Source organism: Ahaetulla prasina, chromosome 7, assembly GCF_028640845.1.
Source record: "Ahaetulla prasina isolate Xishuangbanna chromosome 7, ASM2864084v1, whole genome shotgun sequence".
Classification (NCBI taxonomy): domain Eukaryota; kingdom Metazoa; phylum Chordata; class Lepidosauria; order Squamata; family Colubridae; genus Ahaetulla; species Ahaetulla prasina.
The window spans coordinates 41,381,137-41,398,564 of NC_080545.1; the positions used below are offsets into that span (position 1 = coordinate 41,381,137).

The 17,428-nt window shown below is 51.6% G+C and overlaps 1 protein-coding gene across 3 annotated transcripts in view; it reads right to left on the minus strand.

Moving 5' to 3' along the window:
- Positions 1–15,809, minus strand: part of SCAF11 (SR-related CTD associated factor 11) — an 85,247-nt gene extending 69,438 nt beyond the window's left edge. For 2 of the 3 annotated variants that reach the window (XM_058191217.1, XM_058191215.1), the window contains exon 1: positions 15,349–15,662. The gene's annotated coding sequence lies outside the window, so the exon portion shown is untranslated. The other variant, XM_058191216.1, reaches the window with a different exon arrangement.
- Positions 15,810–17,428: the final 1,619 nt, after the last annotated feature.

Here is a 17,428-nt window from a genome sequence, read left to right on the forward strand (position 1 = left end):
GAGAAAGAGAGAGAGAGAGAGAAAGTTGCCAGGGGCGAGTGGGGCAGGGAATGGGCTCCAGGAGGAGGAATGGATCCAGTCTCCCTCATTGTGAAGCGCGCTTTTGCTGCATGCCATGGAGGTGGTATTGGGTCTCCCCCCCACACCCACGCCAAAGGAGAGCCAGCTGGGCTTCTCCTTCCCTCCTCCCTTCACCCTGCTCAATACTACTTCGGGACAGAGGAGTGCGCGCTGGATATGTGTGTTGGGGCAATCTTGGAACGTGTCTTCTGACCCTCCAGCACTTGCCCACATTTCCCCGCGCTCCTCCAATAGGTGGAGGAGCTTCTCTTGCTGAGGAGGGGGGAGCAGCCCTGATGCCTCTGTTCACCACCCCCCTCATGGCGCCATCCATTGCTGCCTGGGGAAATGAAAGCAAACAGAAATATAGCTCTTTCTAAAAGAGCTGAGATCGGAGAAGGCACAGGAAATAGAAAGCGGCGCATTCTGCTGTGACAGCTGGACCACGCCTCTCCACTGTCCAACTTGCCAATGGGGGCACTTCTGCCAGACCATCTCCCCCCACCCCCTTGGCTGGGCTGTTGTGCTCGGCAGGCAGGGGAGCGCTTCCCCATGCTGTCCCCTTCTTTCTCATGGCCCCGCTGATAAGGGAGGAATAAGGCCAGGCTTGGGGATGGCCTCCACCCTGCAAGATCCACACCTGCCATTCTCTCCCAGCAGTCTTTGCTGGTGGCAGCAGTAAATGCACCAGGCAGAATGCTATTGCCGCGCCTGGTAAAAGCAAATGCAGGGGCATTTTGCTCCCGCACTAAGGGTCCGACCACACTATTGCCGCAGCAGGGTGACAGGGAGCCGCGGCAGAGGGCCCAAAGAGTTGCATGCGGCTCTGGAGCCACAGGTTGCTGACCCCTGGCCTAGGCCCAGGTGGGATTGCATGTCTACCGCCCCCGTCTCTGCTTCTACTTGGCCTTTCTAGCTGGCCGCTTTGCCTCCTTCATGCTGGGCGGGTCTGCCAAGTGGTGGCGGCAGCAGTCCATAGTGGGGCTGAGGTGCATCAGGTGAGGAAGTGGAACACGCTCCACATGCAGGCCAAGGACAAGATCCGTGAGGGGATCAAGAAGATGACCAGCAGGTGGTGGCAGCGCGCTCCAGAGCCACAGAGTGTGCTAGCTGAGGGGCTGACAGGCTGCTATTGCAGCCGGAAACCATTGGCCTGTGTGTTCAAAGGGCAGCGAGCACACAATGGCTGACGGTTTTCGGATGCAGCCGCTCCACCCCGTCTTACCTCACCTTATCCCATGGAACAAGCCCCCTGGCCACTGCCCCACCCGCCAGAGTTCCCTGGATTCGGTCCCCAACTCTGCCCGACCCCCACAGGCACCCCCTCATGTGAGCGACATTGAGCTGGTCATGCCCCTGGGCCACTCCCAATCAGCTGTGACCACCTTGGCCATGCCCCCCTCCCCCCTTGGGAACAACCACAATGCTGATCTGGCCCTCAATGTAATTAAGTTTGACACCACTGATTTAGTGAATAAGTAGTTGTTAAGCAAAACATCAAGTGAACACTTCACTTACTAAAGACAATCCTAGTTATAGCCATTAAGTAAATCATTCAGAGTCATTAAGTGAAAGATCATGTGATTGTGACTTGCAATTTCTTGCTGGCTTCCTTATTGACTTTGCTTGTTAGAAGCTGCCTAGGAAGGTCACAAATGATGATCAAATGACTACAGGATGCTGTGATTGTCATAAATGACCAATATAGGGGTATTGTAGTAGCATGAATAATAATAATATATAGAGAGGAATAGTGATCTGGCCAGTATAACTTGAACTGTTATCTATTATTTTGCTGACTATTGTTTCCTCTTTTCTATACTGCATGTTGTTTAACCTGAAATCGAACAGAATGCTTGGAATAAAACTATGTGAATGAGAATGGTCAATAGGACCATAGTCTCACGGTGCTACTGGACCATAGTATCATGGTGCTCATGGTTTCACTTCTAGATTTCAAAAAAACCAATCATAACTTTGGCAACTATTTGTGGCATGGCAAGAAAGCAAGTGTGGGATATAACTCAATGCTTTCTTCGAACAAAAAGTGAATATTTATAATTCAGCCCATAGACCTACTTCTGCAATGTGTCAGCTTTGGAAGCCATATGCTGCTTCCATATGCTGCCACAATTCTCCTGTGGGAAAGGAGGAGAGGAGGGTGGAAGTGCAAGGGATTAGACATAACAACATATTTTTCCTGCCAGTCAAGATCAGGCTGGGTTCGCATCTGGAGAAGGAGTGGCTGGAGTGATATTTTGACATGGGATGTTTGAGGATTGGAGCATGTGATCGGCAGAGGGGTCATGAGGGTGGAGATTTTGGGATTTGTATTACTGAGGGAGGAACCGGAATCCCTAGTTTCGGTTTTCATCCAACTGTGCCAGTTTACCTATGCTAGTAAAATAACTTTGAAAGATGTCGGTTTTGGAGTCTTTTCTGCAGGAGGGGTTTTCTGGAACGTTGACATTAAACCGAAAATGCCTTTTGAGCATGGCAGCACCCCCCTCCCTGGGGGGCCGTTAGGGGTGCTGGGCCCCAGCATCCGCCAAAACCCCGAGGCAGTGCAAAACTCCAGCGAAAAGATGGAAAGAAAAGAAGAAGTCCTAGAGGCTCAGGAATTCATCGATATCAGATTCTCCCCATCGGAAGAGGTGGTGCGGAGCCTTGAAGCTGCAGAAACTGCTCGAGAGCTAGAAGCAGGGCCCAAGGGATCTGATTCCTGGAGAAGTTTCCATTCTGACCCGACTCCTGAAAGGGGACCAGAGGTGAGATCTCCGGAAGAGTGGGGTTTCCCGGCCGAGCGAAGTTCTCCCAACCTACTTTCCAATCACAATGGAGAACTGGAAAACCTGGTGGATTGGGAGATTCAATGGATTGGAGTCTGTCCACCCCCCTGAAATCCCAATCGCTTATAGGTCTCCTGGAAAGGTCTGAACAGTTGAAAGTTGGGGGGCATGTAAGTCCCCCCTGCCTCCCTCAAGAAAAATGGAACATAGCCCAACCTAGGTTCACCTTTCCTCCTCGCAAAGAGGGGGAAATTAGGGAGGCTAAATCCATTCCGTCGATGCCAGAGGGCATTCCATTACCTCCCATGTGCAGAAGGGAATTTACATGACTGGAATGCACCCAACACAAATGGCTTGGGGGGCGCAACCCCCCCCACCAGATGCCTTCTGCCTCCCAGACCAAGCCCTCCCCCCCTTCTGCTTTCATCCCCCCAGGCTGGGCATTCTACCCCGGAGAAGGATGGGTCCAATGCCAGTGTCAGCCAGCTGTTTCTGCTCCTATTTTCCATGGATCTTCCTGGCTCTCATATGGCCCGTCGGCCAATACCTTACAAGGAACTTTGATCCAGCAGCCGGGGGGAATTCCACCCCACTCGGCAACCCCCCTCAACAGGCGCCTCTTCCAGCAACCCGCAGTGGCTTTCCCGCAAATTTCTCCCCAACTGCCGGCAGCCCAACCACCACCCTCTCCACCACCACCCCGATCAACCCCACCCCTCTTCAGAGCAACTTTTGACGGCACACCACACAAACTAGCTTACTTCCTCAGCAGAATCTGGGCTCACGTAGATCAATTTAGAAACCAATACCAATCAGAAAGACACTTAATAAATGCCATTTCTGAGGTGATGAATGAGGGAGACGCCTCTGAATGAATTGCCCAGCTCCACAACAAAAATGTTCCAGAACTGAATGACACTGCAGGTTTTGTTGCACTGCTCAGAACCAGATTTGAAGATGAAGATCGTATCGCAGACACCGACACAATCTTAAAAGCAATGAAACAAGGCAAAAGACCTGTTCTGTTTCCCTCCCCCCAATACTCCCAGCAAAGAGTCAGTCAGAGGCCTCCTTTTCTCCTTTTATTTACATAGATATATGTCCTGGCCATGTCTACCCACGGGCCTGCCAAGTTTCTGGAGATAACGAGGAAATTATAGATAAGGCCAGAATTACTCACGAATATATTCTTCCCTCCATTGATACAGTTTGCCCGCGCAAATTCATTGCTTTGTCCAAGACAAAAAACCAGGAAGTCCCGCCTCCTATTTATAGTCTCTGCAGATGTCACTGCACGACCATCATTCCTTGGCTTTTTCCCAACGCTGCTTCTGCTGCGCGCGCCAGTCACGTCTGCGCAGTCTTGCATCACTCCAAAACTGTTCTTGGGGCGTTGCCAAATCAGAAAAAGGCTCCAGAGAATCAGGCCTTGCCGGCCCCTCCTCCTCCCTTTGAGTGGGTGCCAGGGAGGGAAAGGGCTCAAGAGAAGCAGGGCTTGCCAGGTCTTCTCCCTCACTTTCTGAATCATCCGAGTCCAGGAGTCCGGGTCCAGGAACCTGGGTCACAACACTATCCCTCACCGCAGGGCCCTTCCCCCGGGGCTGACGATCGGGATGCGGTCGGGCTGGGTTCTGCTCATGGAAGGCCTGCACCAGGTCAGGGGCATGAACGTCGGAGGCATCTACCCAGGAGAAATCAGTCCCGTATCCCTTCCATGCAATCAAATATTGGAAACGACCCTTCAGCCAGCGGGAGTCTCGTACGCTGTGGACTTCGTATTCCTCTGACCCGTCCTCGGCGACAGTGACGGGTGCTGTTGGGCACCGAAGGAGACTCGGTGTGGCCTCAGGAACCAGAAGGGACCGGTGAAAGATGGGGTGGATCCGCATGGATCGTGGCAGGGTCAGTCGGTAGGCTACCGGGTTGATGACTGCCTTGACAGGGAATGGGCCGATGAATCGGTGGTCCAACTTCTTTACTGGGCGGTCGGACGGGAGGTGTTTGGTGGAGAGCCAAACCCGGTCTCCAACTGCCAGCGGGGGCGTTGCCCGTCGGGAGCGGTCGGCAGATCGTTTGTAGTCCTCCTTTGCCCGATTCAGCTGCTGACGTACCAACTGTTGGACCGCATGCAATTCCGTCAGGAAGGTCTGTGTTTCGGGAACAGGAGAATCCGGTGGTGCCAGAGGGAAGAGCCGCGGATGGTACCCCACATTGGCAAAGAACGGGGTCATCTGAGTAGAGGTGTGCTGAGAGTTGTTAAAAGCAAACTCCGCCAGGGACAGGTAATCGGCCCAGTTGTCCTGTTGCTGGTTGATGAAGCAATGGAGATACTGTTCCAGGATGCCGATGACCTTCTCTGTACCCCCGTCGGTCTCCAGATGATGCGATGATGACAGACACATCTGCACCTCCAACGCGGCCATCAGGCTCTTCCAGAAGCGAGCTGTGAACTGAACTCCGCGGTCCGAAACCACCCTGTCCGGTAGACCATGGAGGCGGAAGATGTGCTGCAGAAAGAGACGGGCCGTTTTTGCAGCTGTGGGCAGTCCGCGGCATGGGATGAAGTGTGCCATCTTGGTGAGCATGTCCACCACCACCAGCTCCGTGGTGAACCCAGAGGACGGCGGCAGGTCCGTCAGGAAGTCCATAGAGATCGCCCCCCAGGGTCTGTCGGGTGTCGGCAAGGGCTGGAGGAGCCCGTGAGGGGCCCCTGTGGCGGCCTTGGCTTGCCGGCACGGTACGCAGCATGTCACGTAGGCATGTACATCATGCCACACTCGGGGCCACCAAAAGGTCCGTGTCACCAGGTGGAGGGTCTTGAAGAACCCAAAATGTCCTGCTGCAGGGTTGTCGTAGCACTGGGTCATGACGAGGGCTCAGAGTGGTCCTGTGGGCACATATAATCGCCCCCGAAACTTGAATAAGTCCTCCTCCAAGGTCCAAGGAGACGCGGGGCCCACCTCCGCTCTCCTTTGCTGCGACCAGGCGTCCTGGCGCTGTGCCTCTCGCACCTGGGCCTGCAAGTCCACTGGTTCTCCTGCTGCGGCCAAGGCTTCTGCCGGCAGCACAGTCCGTGGAGGAAGGGGGTCCTTGGCGCAGAGGTACTCTGGCTTGCGGGACAGGGCATCCGCCCTCCGGTTGTGACCGCTGGGAATGTAGGTCACGCGGAAGTTGAACCGGGCAAAAAACAACGACCACCGGATCTGCCGCTGGTTCAACTTCCGAGCTGTGGTGAGGTGCTCGAGATTCCGATGGTCCGTTCGGACCTCCACCTGATGTTGGGCCCCCTCCAGATGGTGTCGCCAAGCCTCGAATGCAGCCTTGATAGCCAGCAACTCTTTTTCCCAGATGGTGTAGTTGCGCTCGGAAGGATTGAGTTTCCGGGAGTAGTAAGCGCAGGGAAAAAGTGTGCCGCCATTCGTCGGAGCCTGTAGCAGCACCGCTCCCAGAGCCACATTGGACGCGTCCGTTTCCACCACAAAAGGCCGGAGCGGGTCGGGATGCCTCAGGACAGGTTCCGTGATGAAGGCTTTCTTGAGGACGGTGAATGCTTCTTGCTGCGGGGGACCCCACCGGAACGCAACCTTCTTCCTGAGGAGCTGGGTAAGTGGAGCCGTCAGTGTGGCAAAGCCCGGGATGAAGGTCCGGTAGTAGTTGGCAAAGCCCAGCAGGCGCTGAACATCCTTCACCCGACGAGGGGCTTCCCAGCTACACAAAGCCTCTACTTTGCGTGGGTCCATGGCTATGCCCTCGGGCGAGATGATATGCCCGAGGAATTGTATGGAAGTCCGGAAGAAGACGCATTTCTCCAGCTTCACATTGAGTTGTTGCTCCCGCAAGCGTTGCAGAACCAGACCGACGTGTCGAAGGTGGCTTTCCCTGGACCGGGAGTAAATCAGGATGTTGCCAGGTAGATCACTACGAACCGATCCAACATGTCTCGGAACACATCGTTCATGAAGTGCTGGAAAACGGCGGGAGCGTTGGTCAACCCAAATGGCATGACAGTGTATTCGTAGTGTCCGTATCGGGTGCCGAATGCCATCTTCCATTCGTCTCCTTCTCGCATCCGCACCAGGTTGTAGGCCCCCTGGAGATCGAGCTTGGTGAAGATCGTGGCTTCCCGCAACCTCTCCAGCAGCTCCGGGATGAGCGGCAGGGGGTAGCGATTCCGCACTCTAATGGCGTTTAGCCGGCAGTAATCACGGCACAGGCGCAAGTCCCCTGTCTTCTTCTTCACGAAGAGGACCGGGGCCGAGAGAGGGGACTTTGAAGGCCGGATGAACCCTCGGGCCAGATTTTTGTCCAGGAAGTCCCTGAGGGCAGCCAACTCGGGCTCCGACATGGAATACAGGCGTCCCACAGGCAGTGGTGCGTTGGGCAGAAGGTCCATGGGGCAATTGTAGGGCCGATGCGGGGGTAGTCGGTCCGCCTCCTTCTCGCATCCGCACCAGGTTGTAGGCCCCCTGGAGATCGAGCTTGGTGAAGATCGTGGCTTCCCGCAACCTCTCCAGCAGCTCCGGGATGAGCGGCAGGGGGTAGCGATTCCGCACTCTAATGGCGTTTAGCCGGCAGTAATCACGGCACAGGCGCAAGTCCCCTGTCTTCTTCTTCACGAAGAGGACCGGGGCCGAGAGAGGGGACTTTGAAGGCCGGATGAACCCTCGGGCCAGATTTTTGTCCAGGAAGTCCCTGAGGGCGGCCAACTCGGGCTCCGACATGGAATACAGGCGTCCCACAGGCAGTGGTGCGTTGGGCAGAAGGTCCATGGGGCAATCGTAGGGCCGATGCGGGGGTAGTCGGTCCGCCTCCTTCTCGGTGAACACGTCGGTGAAGTCCGTCAGCTCAGAAGGCAAGGTGATGGCAGCGGTGGGGACGTTCTGGCCGGCACAGGTGTGGCGGATGTGGTCGACGCACTGCAGACTCGGGAAAGAGATGGCGTTCCGCGACCAGGCACCTGAGGATCGTGGGTCCGAAACCAGGCCAACCCAAGGACCAAGGGAAAATGAAGGTCCGCCGTGACATAAAACTGGATCGCCTCCTCATGGTCCCCAATAGCCAGGCGCAAAGGCTGGGTGGCGAATTTAATGGGGCCGGACACCAGTTCTCGTCCATCAATTGTTTCTACCCGCATCGGAGGGTCCACGGGAACCACGGGGACCGCAAACTGGGTCACAAAGGCCTGGTCCATAAAGTTTGTTGTGGCCCCTGAGTCCACCAGCTAATGCGCCTGGAGCCCATCCGACTGGTTCCCCAACCATATCCGTGTGTTCAGAATCAGATGCCGAGGGGGCCCAGAGTCTACTTCCGCAACGTCCAGTGGGGGCTTAGTACGTGCCTGAGCTAGGGTTTCCCCGAGGTCGGGCCTGCTCCGTTTCCCGATTTGTCACGCTGTGATTCGGGGACCGGCATGCGTGCCCCACTTCGCTTTCTGGGGCAAGAAGCGGCGAAGTGGCCAGGCTCCCCACAGTACAGGCACAATCCCCCTTGGCGCCTCCGGTTCCGCTCCTGGGCTGTCAGGCAAGGTCTGGCCGCTCACAATTCCATGGGCTCTTCCGCAGCGGTTACAAAACGTGGGGCGACCCGGGGTGCTGGTGGTGTAGGAAATGGGGGTGCAGATGTCGACGGCGGGTCCCGGGGATGCGACGGGACGGTCGCCATTGCAGACGGGCATCGAGGCGGAGATAAAGGGGCACCAAGTTGTCGAGGGTCCGCGGCGCCTCCACCTGCGCCAGCTCGTCTTGCAATTCCTCTGACAGTCCCTCCTGGAACGCGTCCACCAGTGCTGCATCATTCCAGTCAGAGTCCTGGCACAAAAGACGAAATTCGGTGATGTACTCCTGCAGGGGGCGTTTCCCTTGACAGAGTTCCTTAAGGCGCCTGGTTGCCGTCAGCATTCGAACGGGATCCTCGTACATGGTGCGCAGGTGCTGCCAAAAACGCTGTTGGTCCGCCAGCAGAGGGATGTCCTGGAGCAAGAGGGGCGCGGCCCATCGAGCAGCCGAGCCGGAAAGAAGGTTAATCACGAAGGCCACCTTAGCCCGGTTGTCTGGGAAATCCTCTGGCCTCATAGCCATGTAGAGCTGGCACTGTCCCAAGAAGGTCGGGAACATCTCAGGCTGCCCAGAAAACTTATCCGGCATGGTTATCGGGCACTTGCGACGAGGAGGAGGAGTGGGAGGATGGGGGGGGGGCTGCAGGCACATTCCCGGCAGCAAGTTGGCCTGCCAAGTGAGCCACTTGCTGCTGGAGCTGTTGATTAGCCGCTTGTAGCTGCTGTAACTGCTGCTGTACCTGCTGCTGGTCCATCTTTGGTGGAAGATGTTTTAGTTGGAGTCTTGGACAAAATGTTCTGTTTCCCTCCCCCCAATACTCCCAGCAAAGAGTCAGTCAGAGGCCTCCTTTTCTCCTTTTATTTACATAGATATATGTCCTGGCCACGTCTACCCACGGGCCTGCCAAGTTTCTGGAGATAATGAGGAAATTATAGATAAGGCCAGAATTACTCACGAATATATTCTTCCCTCCATTGATACAGTTTGCCCGCGCAAATTCATTGCTTTGTCCAAGACAAAAAAACCAGGAAGTCCCGCCTCCTATTTATAGTCTCTGCAGATGTCACTGCACGACCATCATTCCTTGGCTTTTTCCCAACGCTGCTTCTGCTGCGCATGCCAGTCATGTCTGCGCAGTCTTGCATCACTCCAAAACTGTTCTTGGGGCGTTGCCAAATCAGAAGAAGGCTCCAGAGAATCAGGCCTTGCCGGCCCCTCCTCCTCCCTTTGAGTGGGTGCCAGGGAGGGAAAGGGCTCAAGAGAAGCAGGGCTTGCCAGGTCTTCTCCCTCACTTTCTGAATCATCCGAGTCCAGGAGTCCGGGTCCAGGAACCTGGGTCACAACAAGACCATTAAAAGATTTTGTATGGGACTTTAGGCGGGTAGCAGGAAACCTCGGCCATTGGCCAGACCGCATTCTCCTCCACTACTTCAAAGAGGCAATCAATCAAGAGGTCAGAAAAGCCTGTAGCATAAGGGGAGTGCCGGAACAATTACGAGACTGGTACAACATGTCCATAGCTCTGGACAGAGAAATGAACCCCCGGCCCGCCCACTCCTCGACTGAACACCCCCCCCTGAAGACCATCATCCAGGCCTCCCCTCTCAAAACTTGCAAGCCATCAATCACCAATGATTATAAAATGCTACCACTGTGGAAAATTAGGACACCAAGCTTCAGCTTGCCTGGCTCCAGCACTCATCCCACAACAGCATCCAGCAACTGCGACCCGAAGGAAAAAACTTCCAAGAAGAAATCCAGACACCAGTCGATTTGCAAGACAAGCATTGGACTTTCCCCTCCCCACTGAAGAAACCGACGCACTTCTGTCAGCTAAGACACCTCCCGACGACTCTGCCGGAGAAGATGACCCGATGGTGAATGCACCCATTCTCCCCTTCGCTATCAAAATAAACTTAATAGTTCCAACAAGAGGGGAAAGGAAAGAGGTACAAGCCATTATAGACACTGGCTGTACCAGATGTCTAATAGGGATGTCAGTTGTAAACCAACTAGGTATCACAACATTACCCTTAAAACACCCAATAAAGTTCCACCAAGTCGATGGAACATTAATTGGCGGAGTCCCAGCCACCCAAATTACAGAATTGATTGGCCTAGAAATTGGAAAACATCATGAATTTATAAGATTCATAGTAATTCCAAAAATGTCAGAATCTATTAAACTAGGTCTAGTCTGGCTCGACAAATGGGGCCCCACAATCAAGTGGGAAGATGGGCTCAATACTTCAAGCGGTTTCACTTCAACCTCAAATACATCCCAGGGGGACAGAACCTACTAGATGACGCCCTCTTGAGAAAGCCACAATTTGACAGCCAACGAGAGGAGATAGTCCATGCTATGATTCCTGAATCCTAACCAGCGGGCCAAGCTCGTGTTCGGGCACAAACACACCATGGTACCAACATCCCAGAGGGCAGGTTATTGACGGAACTAAAATCAGCCCTTACGGCAGATGCCTAGCTCAAAAACAACCTAACGAACTTGACTCTAAGGGAAGGACTAGCTTGGAAGGGGAGCAAGATTTATGTACCATCCATTATGCAGCTCATGGTACTGCACAAAAGTCATGACTCTCGGCTTGGAGGCCACTTCGGGTTTGTTGTGTCTTGTCCGCTCTCACCGCAGCCGGGGTCTGCTTATCTGCTCCCGAACACGGAGGAATGTATGCCTCCCGGCCCCAGTTCTGGCTCCATGCCCAGACAAGTTGCAGAGGAGGTTCCGGTCCCAGCCCTGGCTCCCTGCCCAAGCAGGCTGCAGAGGAGGGAGCATCCCCCGGCCTCAGCCCTGGCTCCATGCCCAGGCAAACGGAGCAGCTAGACCCCTCCCCCTCCTCCACAGCATGTGAGCCTGAGGAAAGTTTACTTCCAACAACAGCTGATTGGAGTGACCCTCGCATCAGAAGATTGGATAGGCGGAGGCAACAGAAGGAAGGGAGGGGCAGGCCTTAATGAGTGCTGAGTCATGGAGCCACACCCCATGGCCTATATAAAGGATCTGCTTTCTGGCAGTCTCTGAGTCAGGCAAAGTCGAACTTATCTTGCTGAAGTCACTTACTGGTCTCCTGCCTGCTCTGAGGCCTTGGTAGGACTTTGGGCAGAGCTGCAGAGGCAAGCCTGATTCGGATTTCCCTGAACCGGCCGTCAGCGGAGGAGTGGGACACGACAGGGTTTTTGAAAACCCTCCATTTAACTAGGAGACAATTCTGTGGCCAAAAATGAAAATTGATGTAGAAGACTATATGAAGAGCTGTGCCACCATGAAATCCAGACCAGGGAAACGCCTGGTCTTCTCCAAACCGTGGCCGAGCCCACGAGACCCTGGGAAGAAATTGCTACTGATTTCATTGTCAAGCTCCCTGCCAGCGGAGGGAATACAGTGATATGGACGATAGTTGATTTGTTTTCCAAAAAGCCCACTTCACCGCCTGCAGCAGGTTACTGTTGGCGAGGAAATTGGCAAAGCTCTTCGTGAAGCACATTTACACACTACATGGCATTCCAAAGAGGATAATATCAGACCGCGGAGTCCAATTTAGGGCTAAATTCTGGAAGGAGTTCCTGCAGTCCATTGGGTCATCTCAGGGACTTAGCTCTGCTTTTCATCCTCATACTAACGGGGCGGCAGAAAAATTGAACTCGATGGTCAAACAGTATATTTGGTGTTATGTAAACTACCAGCAAGAAAACTGGGCAGACCTGTTACCTTTTGCAGAAGTAACATATAATATTGCGGTACACAGTAGCACGGGGTGAACTCCTTTTCAGATAACCACCGGCATGGATTTTGTGCCGATGCCTGAGCTCCCCATACAACCTCCCACTTCCGTTTCATTGAACTCATTGAACTCATTGAAAAAGGGGTGGGAGGACACAAAAAAAGCTTCGGCTGAAGCAGCTGAAAAATACAAAACCCAAGCCGACAAACACCACACCCTTCAACCCCCTTTTCAGGTGGGGGATAGTGTTTTTGTCTACTAAATATTTAAGATTATGATTACCTAGTAAATATTTGGTCCTAAGTTTTTAGGTCCTTTCCCCATTGTAAAGGTAATTAACCTGGTAGCTATCCAACTTAGCCTCCCCCGAAAATTAGGAAAAATACATCCAATGTTTCACAGCAGCTTATTGAAACTGGCTAGGGAATCTAGGTTGAGACCCTTACCAGCTGCTCCCCCCACTCCTTTGGTAATCCAGGGGGAGACTCACTACGAAATTAAAAAAATCCTTGACTCTAGACTTTACAGAGGTCGCTTACAATATTTGGTCCACTGGAAAGGGTACCCATTGTCTGAAGCTACTTGGGTAAAAAGCTGGGATGTTAATGCCGATGCTCTAGTCAAAAAATTTCATGATAAATTCCCTGACAAACCAAAAGGTCCTCCGGGGGGGGGGGAGAGGAGGGGGTTAGAAGGGGACGTAATGGTGATTAACCCCATTTTTTGCTTCTGTTTGTTTTGTTTTCAAGGATGTGTTTTCTTCTGCGAGGGGAGATGCCTGTCAGCTTTGGAAGCCATACTAGGCCGAAGGCTTCCATATGCTGCCACAATTCTCCTCTGTGGGAAAGGAGGGGAGGAAGGTGGTAGTGCAAGGGATGATTAGTCATAACTACTTTTTCCTGCCAGTCAAGGTCAGGTTGGGTTCGCATCTGGAGAAGGAGTGGCTGGAGTGATGTTTCGACATGGGATGGTTGAGGATTAGAGCATGTGACCGGCAGAGGGGTCATGAGGGTGGAGATTTTGGGATTTGTTATTACTGAGGGAGGAACCGGAATCCCTAGTTTCAGTTTTCATCCAACTGTGCCAGTTTACCTATGCTTGTAAAAGAACTTTGAAAGGTGTTGGTTTTCTGCAGGCGGGGTTTTCTGGAACGCTGACATAATGTTTATGATGTGGAATGCAATATTGAAGGATCTGATCTTAATACCTTGTTTCACTCCTTTACTAGCTTTACATTATTTAAAGTGCCTTGAGTTGGAGAAGGGGGGGAAAGGAGGGGGGGAAAGTTTGTAGGAGTCAGCCACACTTGCTGGAGCTACTACTGTAGTCAGGAAGGCTCTGGAAGAGGTAGCTGTGGTGGGGGGGAGCAGGCGGCTTTTCAGGAGGCACAGCTGATGCCTACAAATGCAGTGCTACTCCTCCACTTTTCAACCCCGAAATTCCAGAATAAAGTTGGGGCGGCTTTTGAACGCCCCGAAAAAATCTGCAACAAGAGGCAAATTATTCACTTACAAAGTTTACTTATTCCTACCACCAGCTATCATGTGGCTACCATAGTTAGAGGAATTCATAACAATATTTGCTCTGTTGCTGATATTCAGATAAGAATATAATTAGAACAGCTCCAGAAATACTGACTATGTAAATCAAATATACCAAATTGGGGAATTCTGCAACAGTAATTCCTATCACAGAAATTATCACTGTAGATAATCTATAGTCTATAAAAAGTCTATCTGTACATGTTTGGAAATAACTCTGAACATAAAAATATATACCATTAAACTGCACTCATCCAAAAAGCCAGTGAAAATGTAATTTTGTTATTTGAACTAGACAATTAAAGTTCAAGTGGCTTACAATGCTTGCATGCTTACAGTATACAAATTAATTGAGCAAACCATGATTCCTTGCTGCCCTTATCTTACACTGAAAGACTCAAAATATATGAACTGACATCTTTCAAGTATAATCGTCAATACAGCAAAATCAATAATGTCACTGTGTATTCTATAATTTGCTATAATAAAAACTCTTGGATTGTCATGCAAATCACATCCTACACATCAGCGTTAAATATGCTTAAATATGCCAAATATTTACATTAATTGTCAAGAATCAGTTCCCTCTAACAGAAGTATTTCAAGAAAAAGAAACCGAAAGTTTACTATCACTTTTCTTATATCCTTAACCGTCAAAACTCCTGAATGTCATTCTTTAACATTACCTTCTGAATCTTCCTCTCAGGCTTACTGACTTACTTTGTCCCATCAAATAATGGAAACATTATTAAGCAATTCTTTATATGAAGGTAAAAGAATATATTCTGTATTCTCTGAAGTGTAACGTTCATTGTCCTTTCAAAACCCGAAGTCATTTCTTGTGACTTGAGTAACTGCCATCCATGCGGAAAGGGATAAAATATGGATAGGCATTTCTCCCTCCAGATTTACAATTAAGATTTAAAGGATCTGCCTAACCTTTCTCCCTTAAAAAGCAAACGTCTTTTTTCAAAGGCAAATGGCTTATTTTTCCTTGAGTAAGAGGTTTCACTTCTTATCCAAGGAGCTTCATCAGTTGTGACTGTTCTTTTTCCTCAAAGAAAAACAGGCCAGTTGCCTTTTGAAAAAGCACTTTTGAGAGAACTGTGGCCTAGATAACTGAGAATCTCCACAGACTTTCTCCTTTAGCCACCTCACAGAACCCATTTTCAGACTCTCAATCTTCGCAAACTTACTGTTGTGCAAAATCAGGGCGACTGCACGCAACCAGTTGTAAACAAAAGAAATTTCAGGCTATCTTAAAACACTTCACTAGAACTAGTTTACCACCGTCGCTCTCAAGTATCGGAGGTCAGAGTCTCGCATTTGATTGAACCCATCTGCCCAGGAAGCCTGCGCGTAACTTTGTTATAGACGTTCGTCAAACGAACAAAATTTCCGCCGATTGCGTCGAAACTATAAGACTATGTTACCAACAATGCCGTTGTCCAGAAACGGCGTTTTTCAAGGAACTCCCGCGAACGAGACTATCTGACGACTCTCCATGCCTCGGAGGCTTTCCGGGTGGACCCGGGGTCTACTTTCTCCCAAGTCTGTCCACGAGAAGCGGCGAGATCGCAGGCCTCAGGACAAACCTTTGTCTCCCTTTCACTCCGGCACACGAATACACGCACCCCCCCCCACAGACACATCTAGCCCTTACCTTTTCTTGTCACGAGCACGGAGGCCGTCTGATTAGACGGCACCTCCGAACGAGAGATCCAGCGGAGCAAACAGCCAGTCTCCGTTAGTGCGGCCTCGACATAGAGAGCCTGGGCCGCGGTGTCTCCGTGGCGCCCTGCGATCTCCAGGGGAAAAAGGCCACACGAGGCAGCAGGAAAAGGAAGCAGGCCGCTTCCCCAGCCCGTTCGCTGCAGAACCCGCTCCCGCAGTCACCCCTCCCTCGGTTGCAACGATAAACGGAGAGCAAAACGTCCCGCTGGCCTGACGGAAAGAATGCCGCTCGGAGATAACACCCAATCACCTTTAGAAGAAGAGGAACAGCGTAATCGGCTGGCAGGCGCGCGACGCAACCTGCCAAAGAGATACAGCCAACCAGCCCCTGCTACCCAGAGGCATTCTGGGAAGGTCCTCCAGGCTCCTGGCTGAGAGGATGCGGAAGACTTGGGCAGCGGCGAGCGTAGAGCGTTCTCTCCAGCGCCCCCAAAGGGAAGAGGACTGTGTCCGTAAATTCCGAGTTAGGAAGTGACCCGGTGGTCATCCGACCTGAGTTGATCTCGAAAAATGTATCGGGATCGGTGGGATCCAAGGGTGAAGGTTAGGTTACGGACTTCGGGTTAGCAGCAAACCTCTTTCTTCTCGCAGCCTTAAAAACGGCACGGGCAGGTCTCTCTAATCCCCCAGGGGTTGATACCGAATTGAAGGTTTTACTTTCTCATCTGACCTGTTACCGAATTCATCTTCCCCAATCTTGATGTCAACAGTTAGTTTGGGCTCTGACCGGTATCATTGCCATGTAGCCATGTAGCTTGAACCATCGGCAGAAAAATGCTGCTCCAAAGCTTTAACCAAGGTTTAATGTCTTGTTTCAACTGAAAGAGTTATTTCTTTCAGGAGTTTAAGATAGTGAGAGAAATTGAGCTGAAAGGAAGTGACCGTTGTACCCTTGGAGGAATGACTTTGCATTTGGGTCTCCCGTGTCTATGTGTGATGCTATTCCTTAACTAACAACACATTTCCATTGTGAAGTCATTGCCAACCTTCCTTCTCTTCCAAGTTCATAGGGAGAGAAGAAAATACTAGGTGCTGTCATAACAAATAATTTCATGTTCCATGTTTTTTACCCAGGAAAGACTGGTGCTTTTGTAATGTGAGGCGGGTGTGTCTGCCCTGCTAGCTTTAAGGAAGCAAGGCTTCTATTGTTGCTGCCACTTCCAGTTACAAAATACCAAAATAGGAAGCTGATGAACTGAAAAACTAGTTCAAGGATAGAGCTGACAATCCCAACAAAAGAAACAGTTACCTAGATTGAAAAATTGAGTTCTCGTAGTGTATAAAACTAATTTATTTGGCCAAAGTATTTTTTCTTCAAGAAATCCCACTATGTTCAAAGAAATTACTCTAAATTAGCATGTTTCAGACTGAGATCTTGGAGTATAATTCTGTATTTATCTGACAAATTGCTGTGTACCTTGAAAATGAATGTATGACACATGCCATGATTTCAAACTACCAATTCTCATTCCAGTAGTTATAAGGAGAGAAATCATACTACTATATATATAACTGACATCTTACCTAACACCTTTGCAAATGGCAATGGAATTAAAACAATGATTTGAACACAAAACACAACAAACACTCTGAATATCACATTCTGAATTTCATGTTATACTACTGCATGTTTTACAGGCTGTTTTGAAAGTTATCTGTAGGTCAGAGATGAGAAATTCATGGCTTAGTCTAGATCAGGGGTGTCCAAACTACGGCCCGCGGGCCAACTGCGGCCCGCGGGTCAGTTTTTATTGGCCCGCAGCAAATTCTCGGTGGACAGTGGGGTGCGGCCCCCGTCCTGGCCCCCAAGGAAGCCGCCGCTCGCCCGGTTGCAGATGCGGGGAGGCTCCGCTGAGGCTACCCCCGCCCACCCGGGGCTGCGGGCCGGCCATTCCGCCACACGGCTCCAGCCCGGCCAACCAGACAGAGGAGGAGGCGGGCGGGCGGCAGAGCTTCCGGTGCTGCTCCGGGCGCCCTCGGCTCGCGGCGCCGCGCAGGTAGGCTCTCCG